General features: G+C 44.0%; 1 pseudogene; it reads left to right on the forward strand.

Annotated features, from left to right (window-relative positions):
* The first annotated feature begins 8,624 nt into the window (after positions 1-8,624).
* On the forward strand, positions 8,625-10,403 carry LOC147748081 (RNA polymerase II subunit A C-terminal domain phosphatase pseudogene; annotated as a pseudogene).
* Positions 10,404-14,403: the final 4,000 nt, after the last annotated feature.

Consider the following 14,403-nt stretch of genomic DNA (forward strand, 5'->3'; position numbering starts at 1 on the left):
GGATGGCGCCTGCGCCAGATTCCCTTGCGGGAGCGAGCAGCAAGGCGCGATCATGGATAACATATGGCGCCACTGCTGGCTCCCACAAGGGAATCGCCAAACGTGCACGTGTTGCATTGCTTTGAATGACAAGGCGTTGCATTGCTTTGAATGGCAACGCGTGCACGTTTGGCGTTTTTGCCCGCAAACCTGTGCCGATTGCTAAAGATCTCCTTCCTATGCAGCACATGCGCACTGCGTAGGCGAGACCTAAAAAAAACACACAAAAGGGAGTGCCTCAAGAATCCAACAATTGTATTGTAGTTTGTTCTCTGTTTCTTTTCTCCTCCTTTCATGAAGTATACATAGTTCAATGGTGTCATTATCAATGTAGTCTTCTCCAATATCAAAATAACATGGAAGCTGTGGTTTGGAGTCTCAAAACAATTCTCTTTATTATTATTCACTACATCAAAGAAACAGCCCAGCCAACGTATTTCGTCCTCCCAAGAGGACTTCATCAAGGTTAATGTATTTCTTTACAGCAATGTCACACAGTCTGAGTGTCAAATGGATCAGTTCTCCATGAAATTCTTGGAACACTAGTACTGGTCCTTTTTCATTGTAGGGAAATACCAGGTGACCATATATAAATATCACAGCTTAATATCCACACCGCATTGGGTTCTGTAAGCTTAGACCAGCTAATACTACACGCCATCACTGACAATACTATTTTTTTATTTGGAGGTATATGTTTGTTTTAAAAGATGTCAGAAACAAACGTTTATAATAAAATTTTATGAAATGTAATTAATGAACGATTGTGTAACAGTTTTATTGACCGAAAACATAAAAAAAAAATATATATATATATATAGACATTGGTCCCATGCTCTCCATGCCACTGGAGTCAAGCTAGCATGGCTGATTTCCCTGAAACCAGTCCCAGGATGCTTGTTTCCGGTCTAGGGAAGACCAGGCTTGTCAGTTCGGGCAGGACTGTTCCCATGAGGAGCAGGGTCAAGTCTGATTTGTATATAGCTGGGTCCAACCTGGGGTGGCATAGTGAGCCAAAAAAAAAACCCAATGCATTTAACCCAGATCTCAATGTTTGATTTATTCGGCATTCCGTCCATCATTTGTTGCTGCAGCACTAATCATCATCAAGACAACTTTCTGAGAGTGAATGAAAAATGTGAATGATGGACAGAATTAATAGTTGTTGAGTTTTGTGGTTAGTAATTTTGAAGAATATTGCATTTCTTGAACTTTTGCTGATTTGAAAAATCAGGTTACCATAACATAAGGAGTATGATCACATTGGAGAACTAAACTCTCTCATAGCAAAACCTCATAGCAGATATTTCTTATGTGAATCAAAGAGGTAAATTGTAAATTGTTGTGTCTTGTAAAGCGCACTGCTACCCGGAGGCCTCGTAGCGCTATAGACCGCTGGGGAACCCGTCCTGGCTTTCCCTGTGAGATAGTCCCTCCTGGGGGTCTCCAAGGTGAAACCAGGCATCCCCGGCGTTTGTGTGGGGCCGTTGTGGAGATGAGGCAAGCTAATGCCCAGAGTTGCCGAGTGTGCTCCCTGGTCGGAGTAGGCACCGATGCGAGAATTATCAGTCCGCTGATCCTGGTCCAAGACCCTGCCGCGTCGGGAATCGAACCCTGGTCCCGGGCCGTTCTCTGCACTCGGGTCTGCCGCCTCTAACCAGTGAGCCACACCTCCCCACTCCCAGGTACAAGTTATAATTTGTTGCCTACTGCTGTGCATTATGGCTTTAGTGTTATCGTGGGTCATAACTGTTATACATGCAAGTACATAACTATATAAGCCACAACAAACCATATGTCAGCCCTTTTAGCTTACCTGCATGTGGAAAGCAGTTTGCTGGTTAAGTCATTTGGTATTTGTGAGCTAAAAGAAGAGGATTTCGCCGGGGGGCTTATTTAGGGTCGTTACTGGGATTTTAGTGGTGCAGTTATCTAGGAAATTGCCAAATATTCACCTGTCTTCAGAAGTGTAAAAAAATGCTGGCTAGTAGCGAGTACCATAGAAAGCCACTGCTTTCTCAGTAGAAGCTCTGGATTTCTTTTGGTATGATAAGCAGTACAAGCCTGGAGAGCATTTTCTGTTGGGTTTGTACTGCTTGAATTTAACTCTTGGGCATTGCAGTCCTTTTCCTTGGGAGGCTTAGTGTACAATGCGGTGTGTCTTGAACATTGCCAGTTTAGCTGTAGGTAGCCAGTGGAGCAACTGGAGTCATTCATTCTCTAGGGTGAAGGCAGAGAGGAAGCCTTGCAGCAGTATTTTGAATGACTTGTATATTGTGTATAATACATTCAGGTGCGCCATGGTATAGGCTATTGGCAGTGAAGTCATGAGATTAAGAATGCAAGGTTGGCTTGCAGTTTATGAAGGTATGGGAAGAGGGTTTTATTGTGTAGAAGCCACTGGTCAGTCTTAGCATGCAGTATCGGGGATAGGTCTGAATCCATGGTTACTCCTAAGTTCCTAACCTCTCTTGGTGTGGTGTTTGGGGGGGGGGGGGTTGTAAGTTCCTTAGGCGATAGGCTGGTACTTTTGACATTGTCTACAGGCCATAATCTTCTTTTGCTGTATTGAGCTTTATATGTTTTTTCATTATCCATGGGTTCCACAAAGGCAGTCTTCAAGTTGTGTATTGTAGAGTTCTTTGTAGCACTACACTTTTCTGAAATGAGTTGGGTGCCATCTGCATAGTTGTAAAAGGACTGGTTTTGTATATGCTTACTCATGCTAGGAAACTCAGAGGACGACTTCAGTCAAAATTAGCTTGGAAAGGACAGAGGGGATATAAGCAAACCGATTCAGGTTGATAAGTATAGGAACACGTTAAGTAATTCATGCACATTTGGAAATGGTTCATATGCTCGGTCATGCAATGAGTAGAGGTACAAAAAGAAGTATAGGTGAGAGGCTACATGGATAGACTGAAAAGTTCAACAGTGCAGGAAAAAACCTGTTATGTAATTATTTTCGGATATAGGAGTCTGATGAACACATACAACACTCCCTTTCCACAGTGGTTACCAGCCTCAATATACATAGGCTGTACAGAGGAGGAAACTTCAGTCAGTGCTGTGGTGCTCTGAGATCGCTGTATATCTCCAAGTGGCTTCAAGTGCACGTGAAGGCAACGTCTCTAACTTGCAAAAGGAGCACAATGTAGAACAATATACAAAGTTCTTCAATCCCAGGTGCATTCAACGGGTGGGGGGGGGGGGGGGGGGGGGGGGGGGGAGGAACAGTCAGAACTCTCCCAGATCCATGCTTGATTAGCTTATCTAGGTGAGATTTTGCGCTTTGCATTTTGGGACTGATAGTACAGAATATATAATTGGCTAGACAGGATTAAGTCCCAGAATGCAAAGCCATTAACTAGGAGCGACTCCTGTATGGTCCTGAGAAACGAGCGCTGTAGTGCAGAAAAAACATGGAATCCTATCAGGCAAGCATCAGTGATTGGGCTGACGGCACACCTTGGATGCTGCAGCTGCACTTTTAAACATGAACCTCCATGTAGCACAAGGAAGAATCTGTTTTGTGTAACAGTTCACATGTATGCTGTCTCTGACTTACCATCCATGGGTGAAACCAATTTCACTGTAAGAGACCATATATATATATATATATATATATATATATATATATACACACACACACACTGGAGAGACTGAATACAGTTTACTCAAACATAGGATATTTCCTGTGTTCTTTGGCAAATAGCCAACATGTCAACTTCCTGGAGTATATGCAAATTATTTGAAAATTCCAAAATAAAGGAACAGCATTGATCTAGTGACGCAGTCCAAAATTTGAGAAGTAGACCAGTCTTTTTGCCGGACACATTTAATGTTCATCTCGGACAGATTGTGCACATGGCGTGGTAACGGTAACTCCTGCTATTATACACCTATATGGGTACTCAAACTACATATAGGCATAAAAATGTATTTGGTAAAGTTCATAGCCTTATTGCCATTACCTCAACACAAAGGTGGTGTTATTAGTTTAAAATAAGTTCTTTTGAAAATACGATTGGTAGAGATTGTTCTCGAAGTGATACGAGTTTCCTAACAGTCGTGAACCTTTGAAACTGCACTAAAAAGAACATTCAGTTAACAAAAAAGTGTTCTTCACTTGTGCGCTTGCTGGGTCATGCTGCATGTAGGAGAAATACTTTTCTGTAGCTGTGCCATTCTGCTGTAACATAGGATGGAGACAGGCATACTTACCTCATTCACCTTTAGTTGGTGACACACCTTCATTCCCTGCTCAAACACAGGCCTCCACACTTGAAATTTAAAAAAAAGCATTGGCATAGCAAATAGGTCTAACCTTTGGGACTCAGACGTTTTAAGGCATGGGCACAGTGGGCTCTGGCCCAGGGCACCAGCCTTTCTGGGGGGCCCCTGAGAGAGCCGTGCCCTGTTGACCACAAATAATTTTTAAACATTGTCATCAATTCAATTTTCCTTCCATTTATTTTTAATGTGGGTAATGTGTGAGAGTCTATTACAGACATTTTAGATGTAAACACATTTAGAATTTGGACCGGTGTGCCTGTGCACTGGCAGTGATCTGGTCAAAGATGTCATGAAAGAGTTTAAACTGGATCATAAACTCAAAGTTGTTCAGAACAAGGGCCCCCAGAATATGTTGCCCCAGGGCCCCCCAACATTCTTAAGACGTACCAGTTGATACTCTTAGTATTTAGCCATGCAGCACATTTTCCTGGGGCTTTAACATCTACTGTTTAACATGAAAGCTTTGACCCAAATATGCACATTATATGACTGCATTGTGTATGTTTTTATTTTCTCACTTAATACTCCTACCAATCCGCATTCCTCTCCATTTCCACTGCCTCTTAACCCCTTCTATGAACCCTGCTTGATGTATATGTTTTAATATTATATGCCACATTGTTTGAAAATCTGAAGCTCGCACCCCACCAATCTTAATGACCAAGCTAAGCCCCTCGGTGCATCCTTTGTTCCAACACCTTGATTGTGTTTCTGAGAACATGTTTTATAGTAGCAGCATGACCTAGAAGGGTACGTTTGGCACCTAATGCCTCTGGAGACAGATTATTATCAGCAAACCAGATGGGACGTGGGAAGGTGGGGTGAAGGGGAGCGGGAGACAGACCGAGGCAAAAAAAAAAAAAATAGTGTGTGTTAGTTATAGGACTTAGTTAAAATCCGAGACACGGAAGTTGTTTATACTGGAGCAACACAATAGAGTACAAGAATAGTACCCACTTGAGACCTTTTAATTAAGTAAGTACGGCCTTACAGGCAACAAAACACTACATTATCACCAACTGCGACATTTCAGTTTCGATGAAAACTAAATTTGTCCATTGTCAACATATCTGAACTGCAATTCCAGCCATGTGAGCCTTTCTGGTGGTCATATGCAGAACACACAGGGGATCTTGGGGGCAGGAATGGAAGTGTCATTGAGGTCATTACTAAACCCGACTGCTTACAGTACACTACTGTGCCAGAGTTATAGCTCGAAAGTGAGTTGCATCACACCAGACACTGAGATAGTCGTATGATTTTACATAATCAGCACTTCGCATGCTAGACTTTGGGTCCACACTTACAATCCTCAAATCTAAAATAAGAGTCCCATATTGAAAACTGATCTCGGCAGGACAGGGGGAAGCATTTGCAATGCAATAGATATCACAGTTGTTGGAGTTTGAGCTATTGGCATTGTAAATGGCAATGCCTTTTATTTATGCGTTTTTAAAACATAAATAAAAAGACATTGTCATTTACAATGCCAATAGGTTAAACTCGCAAATGCGAGACATATTGCATTGCAAATGCTTGTTACACGAGGTAATACCTTCTGGGCAATATGCCACCTTATTAGTACCGGTCTAACAACCAAATATATAAATAAGCAATCGAAAGATGACCAGCTAACATCTGTGTAGGGTCTTCCAAAGCGTGTGAACATATATCACTAAGTTTTCAGTAACCTTTGATCCTTTTGAGTTAGAAACAATTGATCTACAGATTATGCGCCAGATAAGGATGGTGGAGTGGCTCTAAGGGACCCACAGAACTTTTCATTAAAGCACACGCCCTGGATCTGCATCCTACTCCCTTTTGTAGTGTGCATCTGTAGGACACGGATGGGTAGCGCCACTGTCCGGAGCAGAAATCAAGGACAGGAGGTGCCACCAGAACAGTAGCCCCCAGAAGAGGACTGGCAGCTGTGCAGTTGCTTACCCCACAGCGAGTCCAAATGAGCTGGAGGACTCCGCCAGAAGTGCAGTATAAGGACTATGACACAATGAGGTGGAGAACACATTTCCCTTTGAGACATTCTAGTTGCCTGTTCCCTTTTACACACCTGAAACAATCCACCTCTGTCCCAGCACATACATGTTAAACAAGGTGCAGTTCCTATTCAATAGTGTTTATTTACACATGCTAAATGAGGATATATTTTATTTCAGCGCTGCTAACACTGGCAATATGTGCACAATAAATACCTAAAAGCTGCAAATAGAATGTGTATACGAGCAACTGGAAACTTAGAAAGTCAAAGATGTTCAATATTGAATGCATTAGTACACATACCTTTCTTTGGTGAGAGGACCAGTGGCCGTTTCTGTGACTGTCTCGCTCTCTCTTCCCCCGCTCCGTCACCCAAGCTTTTCTTTTTTGCTTATTTATATAGCGCAAACTCGACCCAAAGGTATTGGAGCACTTCACATGTGAATTTACAATCAGATAATGCACCACTGAAAACCACCCCCCTTGGGGCTCGAGCCAATAACATGCGGGCTAAACCAGAGTCCAGCAAAGACATTAAGGATGTAGCAGCAGATGGATGCAGAGAAGCATTTAAATGGATCGGCCAAACTCACATGAGCAGCTGGCGTGGTTTTACAGCCCGCTTCTTTTCCTGCTGGAGGGACCCGCTTTAGTGCTTCCAACTCGTGCAGGAGCGTTTTCTCTCGCTCCATAACCAGGCTTTCGTTGACAACAGACATGCTCTTCAAACAAGAAACAGGGGTGAACTTTCGTGCCTTCCTCACAGCAAGAGGTGGACACCCGGAGCGAGTGAGGAAGTTCGACAGGCAGAGCAGCGGTGCGAGACGAGAAATAAAGTGTTGCTGCCAGCCATTGTGAACAACAAGCTGTCAACCATGCCATTGCGTGAATAAAAAAAAAAAGTGAAAGTGCACCATGCCTGCCAACAGCGGGAACAAGCTGTCACCACGCCATTATGCAAGTGAGAAAAAAAATAGGAAACTTAAAGCATGCAGAGAGTGCCTCCAATGAGCTCACATGAAACATGCTCTGGCAGTACACACCTCGAAAAGATAAGAAAGCGCTTCGACAGCCGTGAAGCAGACAATCCTGTCCAGATGGGCCAGACGAAAAGAAGACATGGTGGGAACCAAGTAGCCTCCTTTTCAATGGGAAGCCAGCATTTACCATAAACGATGACGCGGCGCAATAAAAACACGGAGCGGGGGCTTTAAGTCCCTTTGTAAAATCTCTCCTACCCCAATAGGTCTGGCCGAGCAAGCAGCGCATGTGCGCTGCAACACTAGGCGAGACCTAATACTGTAGCAGTTACAAACACCACCTGGACCGTTTGCAACAGTTCCGTTTTTGAGAATCCCAGAAAAGCCATATAAAGCAACTAACCCAGTATAGATCCTGCGCCAGCTTTGTTGTAATGGACCCTTTGGTGACCGGGTTTGTCTATCACAACCATGTTTTGTTTACAACATAGGAAACTCATGAGGGGTGTCAAATTCTTAAAGTATTTACAGGATTTTCCCTACAGACAAAAAGCTGTGAATGCCGTGTGTTTCCAAAATACTAATTCTTGGTTGCTTTCAGAAAGACAAAACATTCCGAAAAGCTGAGCCAAGGCAATCTATATACTAAAAATCCTGCTTGTGGTCGCAAAATAAAACAAGCCCACTTTTACCTCGCCAGTATGCTTGTGCATTTAGCTTCTACGCCTGGTTCAAAGATGCATTGCAATCCAGGTTGAAGCAGATGTAGTGCTTCCTAAACTCATCCACACCAGTCTGCCCATACTTCTAACGAAGTAGTCCTGTAGCATCCAGCTTTTGATATTTGAAAACCAGCTTTTGGTTGCTGCCAGGTTAAGGACGTCACTTCCAAAAGCTTTCGGCACCAGTAGAACGCAACATGAGGAGAAAGAAACGCGTATAAAAATTATTGGCTTTACGCCGTGCAGTGAAAAATAAGGGTGCTGCATACTGAAGCAGCTGCATTGCATAAAAGATGACACTGCTGAAAAATGAAGCCTGGTGCCAGTCTACATGAAAATTTTACTGTGCAGCAAAAAAAAAGTACAACCCCGCTTCACAAGCGTCAAGCATGACAAATGAAGCAGTCATGAACACACAAAGTAGACAAAACACTTAACACAAGCAGAGGCATAACATGAAAAGTAAGAGCACATGTAGCAGGGGCAGTCCGTATGGGAGGTTACAGAAGTCCAAAAGGTGGGACTAGTGAGCTACTTCACAAATCAAAATCCTGTATCTACGAAAGCTAGTAAGAGGAACCAATTAATAAAGATGGGCAGGGGGGCTCCATGCGAGGTGTGCTGCCCGGGGCAGCGGCCCTTGCGGCTGCTGGAGTGGAAGGTCACCACTGGTGCCGCAGTGCAGCTGGGCTCAGTCCTTGCAGTTTGTCTTACTATCCCTGCGGACAGTAACAACCGGAGAAGCGAGGAGCCCCCTCGAGTCGCCGCTGAACGGAAAGTCAAGTCGGACCGGGCTGAAGTTGTGTTGGAGCTGTGCGCGCAGCCCGGCTAAGTGGTTCCCCCTGGCGGTGTTTTGGTGCGATTGGAAGAATGCAGTCATCCAGTTGTGATGAAAGGCTTGTGTGCAGAATGTGGTCAAGATCCGACACAGTTGCAGAGCAAGAATGGAAAACAGCAGGTGCCCCGATCTACAGCCACGGTTTCCATGGTTCACAGTGTACCGGAACTGATGATTAGCTCTCAGCAAGCTGAATTACTAGGACGAGAAGACCAGCATTGGCTGCAGTGGGACAAGAAGCTAGTGTTGATGGTTGACTTGGACCAGACCCTAATCCATACGACAGAGCAGCCCTGCCAGCAGATGTCCAACAAGGGTTTTTAGACCCTGAAAAGAAACTTTTTTCACATCGGATATTGTCACGGGATGAATGCATTGATCCATTTTCTAAAACTGGAAATCTCCGAAACCTCTTCCCATGTGGAGATTCAATGGTATGTATTATTGATGACCGAGAAGAGGTTTGCACCAAATTTGATAACCGTGAAGAAGTATGTATATTTTCATGGCACAGATGATATAAAATGCACCACCTGGATCAAGGGAAGCACAGATAAAAAAGAAAGTTAATAAAAGTAGAAAAACAAACTTTGGATCAAGCCACACCTCTGTCACAGGACTCCAAAGAATATTCCTGCAGAAGAGCAGAGAAATGGCCTAGGGAAACATTGGAAAGAGCTGAATGGGAGCAAAGTTGTGAGCAGTGAATCTCCTAAAGGGGAGTCGATCTCTGGTCCTACAGATAACTCAATAGACTCCTTGAAGGAGCCTGCTGATCACATTATAAATACTGCCAGCACAAAGTACGTGGTAAGTGCAGCAGATTCTCAGAGTGCGTTACCACCGGAAAGCATGGAATATAGATGATAAACTGCCTACCAAGAACACTTTAGCCAATGATTTGCGACCTGCAGCAGAGAAGCAGCCGTCCAAGGACACCATGGCTAATGATTTAGAGTTATCTAGTGAAAGGAAGGGGAAAACAGATAATCCCCCTCTCCTTCATCAGCTTCAGACAGTGACAGTGAAGAAAAGAGAAGCTGGAAAAGGTCGAAGAATCAAGTCATGGATGTTGAACAGGAATGTAAACCTGAGGTTGTGATGGAAAAGCAGGTGGGGGAAACCATACTGAGGAGCACTTAATCCCTCCTGTCCTTAAACATGACAAGGCATTGGCAGAGCAAAAGGTTTCAGATGCAGGTGAGCACGATGGCATCTGTGACCTTGGTAATGGGTGTGCTGACAAGAAAGAAGCTGAAACAAAATCTCAGAACAGTCTGGGATTACAGCAGGCGAGTTTTTAGACCAGGGCATGGAGGAAGAGGACGATGATGAGGAAGAGGATAATGACCACTTAATATACCTTGAGGAAATCCTCGTTAGGGTACACAATGATTACTATACCAAATATGGTAAGTTCCTGAAAAAAAGAGATTCAAGATATTCCAGACATACGCAAAATAGTTCCAGAACTTAGTGCTGGAAGATGTTATAACTTTCAGTGGACTTCATCCTACAAATTGCGCAGGGTGATGAACCTCTACCTTTTCCCATCGTTCCAAGCAGCTCCAAAGCCAATCTGGGTTCACAACGTAGAGGAGCAACTCTTTCCTTTGAAAGAAGACTACATCAAAACACAAAGGTCCATAAGCTCCAGCTCCTACCCTCACAGCACCAGTCCATGGGGAGCACTCATGTTTCAGGTACTGGAAATGCTAGTTCTGGAGCTTGTGCCTGATTCAACTCCTGATAGCTTGTATCTGTTAAGCTTCTCTCATTTCACTGACTGGTGGGAGAGGTTCAGAGGTTGAGCATTTGGTTGTTATTTGCTGGTATTAGAAGAGGGTGTATAAACTCATTGTTGATCATACTAGCTCTAATATTGAGTGGCAACATTTGCTCCTTGTTCTCCTGTCATGTTGCAACTCAATCTGTGCTCCATTTTCCCTTGTTTGCGTTGTCCATGTTCCAACCAGTAACCACATTCCTTATATTCCTTCACGGTTCAAACTCATTTGATCACTTAGATCAAATGATCATTCTTGACACTAATATTACTCGCTTGGCCGGTCAGTCATCGTGCCACTGCCCCACGTTTTACAGTGAATTAGAATCTGAGGGGGAAAATGCCACACTTAGCATATTCTGGGCTACACACTTAATTGATTGAAGATAAGAAATACGACCGTAAGGCTCAGTTTAATGCCTGTAGCATCAGCCCACTGGACTGCTGTGACATTAATTCTGATGCCTCGTTATTTGCAAATATCATTCATTCGCAGCATATCAGTTGGGCCCTTTAGTGAGTTTTAGCTTCACCCTTTGCCCTTCCTCTGGCATACATTTCCTTTCCATAATATACACTCCTTTTCTTTGCAAATAAATGTTAATTATAACCTGTCCTTGTGTAGGCAGAGTTTTATATTTAAATATAAATGTTCAAATGTTTTCTTTAAAATATCTTGTACTTGGGGTATACTAGCTGTTTGTCTTGATTTTGTTTACTTGTTTTAGTTTTGTGAGCCTCGCTTCTAATAAAGAAATATATTCTGTAAGGCAAGCGCTCTGTTAAATAAAATTTTTTTTTTAAAAAGGGCCCAAAGCCCATATTGTAGCTACAGCATGTCTTGAAGAGACCGTGCACATGCGCTGCCATGGCGAGATCTAGAAAACAATCCAGAATAAGAGATACAAGTAAATTGGCATTCATTTATTAAAGAATCAAGAACGGCAGTTAACTGGTAGTGGACCGAAGATAGAACGTTATTATCCACAAGCTTCCAAGATGTTAGAACCGATTAGGGAGCAGGGACAGTTATCCAAATAGATCACATCTCCCTCCCACTAACAATGGCTCGCGGGTAAACGGATTTTGTTTTTCTAGAATACAGAGTTCTTGTACATTTCTTCACACGTCCAACAACGGAATTATCACCCCAAGCAAAGGAATCATCACACTCGAGCATTCCTCCACATCGAGAGTTACCTTCGGGTCAATGGGAACTTGTAGGCTTACATCCTGAACCCCATGTTTAAAAATCTTTGGGACACACACACACACACCATCAGATGGGCCAACTGGCTCATATAGGCGCTGATCACCTGAGCGGTATGTAGTGCTCCCACGGCGCCCCCCGCTGCCACCCGCTGTCACCCGCCGAGACTCTGAGGGCATTCCAGGGGCACACCAGTAAAGGGCCGGTGATTGACGGCGGCGCCCCTGCTGATGACTGCGCCGCCTTGAGGCCTTCCCACCGACCTGCTCCGGGGGCCATACACCCCTCTCTCCGCCAGACGAGCCTGGGCCCGAGGGCAGAGATGTGCCCCCCCCTTCCCCATTGCTGGCCGCGCTGTTTGGCGCCGGCGGTGCCTGACTTCAAGATGGCGCCCTTGGGGACACACTATGACCAGCAGACGCAGGCTACGGGAACACGAACGCAGAGGATAGTGCCCTGGTGGACTCTGGAGGACTTTTTCGTTGGACTAGTCCCTCCCTCCATACCCTGCATCCTACCCACCCTTCCTCTATGCTGTGAATGCTGCTGTTTTTTCTTGGACAGTTCTCGCTGGACTCTAGCCCTTCCTTCCCTCCAGACCTTTGCATCCCACCCACCCCTCCTCTATGCTGGTACTCGTGTAGTGTTTGCAGCGGTCCTTTGTACTCTCTACCACCCCTATATTACCCCTAGAGTGTTTCCAGTCACATCCCTCCTGTCAAGATAGAAGATCACTCTAACGACTAGCATACTATTTGATTTTTAGATTGTATCCATGTGTATCCCCTCCCTGTGTTAGAATTATAGCTTTTACGACTAATCGCCTGTGGAACTGTTGGAATATAGCCAGGTGTATCCCTTCCCCCGTGTGAAGAGATAACCCTATCCACTAGAGCAAAAAGAAAGGTGTTCCTGAAATGTGTAATGTAACTGATTCTATGTAAATTGCCTTGTAAAGGGGCAGCTGAAATTCCAGGAGCCTAGTCCCGACAGCTCGACGACTTCGGAGGGCTGGAAGTGGTCCCCCGCTACACGGCAGAGGAGGGCACTGGACATCGAATGCTGTCTTATGTAAAGCGCTCTGATAACCTAATCGGTTCAAGATCCTGAAATGTGCAACGTAACTGATTCTATGTAAACTGCTGTGATAACATGTAACGGAACTGGTGCTATGTAAAGCGCTCTGATAACCTAATCGGTTCAAGTTCGCGCTATAGAAAACTCTAAAAATAAATAAATATTCATGATTCTGGGAAATGAACAAAAATGTTTGGAATGAACAAAAATGTTTTGATTAATTTACTATCTCGTTCAATTAAGAGCAAAGTTAATCCATGCTTTCAAAAACAAATGTAACAAATCCACTTATTAAATAAAGTTCAGTGGAAAATCTTCACCCTCACCACTCGCATTGCCAAAGTCACGTTTAGTAATTTCCTTAACACTTAACATCTTGGGTAATGCGCTTTTCTGGTTAACCTTCACCACTTTGAAGGGAGGAGAAAACATGGAAATCTTTCATCAAGGCTGGAGCTCTGCACAATGCCCATTACCTACATTAAAGGTAGAGTGGTGAGGGACAAAGAGCAGCCATACTGTGTTACATTTTCACTAGCTAACCATGTTGCCACAACAAATTTTACTTTCGACAGCACATATTTTCCAACCCCTACAGTTGGGGACCAATGGGGTGTAGATGACATTACTAGGTTCTTGCATAGGATTGTGCAAATGAAGACGAAGAAAAAAAACACACTATTAAGAAAGCTTTATACTTGTGTGTGCTGTGGTTATCTGGACTGGACTCTTCCCATTAAATAACCCTTCACAAAGTTGGTTTAGAAATGAAATAGCATTATGTGGCATGCAGGACTAGTCCTAAACCTAGAACAAGCAACCCTTCATGCGAGTTAAAGTATTACGCTTTGCAGAGTCTCTTTCCACAAGTGTGTGAAATCTACCTGTGTCAGGTGAAAAGCCTCTACACATTGATGCTTAATTCGAGTCCCACCATTCAGAGCAGTGGTCCACACCCCCCTATCATGCATGATGGTACTGACCTTGAGGTGAAACAAAGAGCCCCACTCTAAGAGGTTTATTTTTGTGTGTACTTTGACCACCAACTTCATAGCTGTACTCAAATATACATGCCTGCCATGCTGCAGTGTGATGAGCAATGATGCTTTAAAGTCTAAAAATGCTGCCAGTTTCTAGTTAAGTGCAAACATTGTAGTGACTATGCACCAATGCCAACCATATGCAGACGGTAACATCACTTAACACCTTGGCTGCTGCGCAAATTCCGCCGCTGTGCTGGACAATCCATTCTTTGGCATTGTTCGGATGGCCCCGGCCGTCATGTGCACACGCCCACCGTGACTCATGGCGGCCCAGGCCGTCATGAGCACGGAAGGGGTTAAAAAGGAAACTATACAGGAGCAGTAAAAAAAAAAACTCACTTGCCAGCAGTACTATCACAATCCACCCACACTTGTCAAAACTATTCACATCCAAAACACCTCAGAAGGCCAATACAT

The sequence above is a fragment of the Lissotriton vulgaris genome, chromosome 1_1 (assembly GCF_964263255.1).
Source record: "Lissotriton vulgaris chromosome 1_1, aLisVul1.2, whole genome shotgun sequence".
In the NCBI taxonomy this organism is placed as follows: Eukaryota; Metazoa; Chordata; class Amphibia; order Caudata; family Salamandridae; genus Lissotriton; species Lissotriton vulgaris.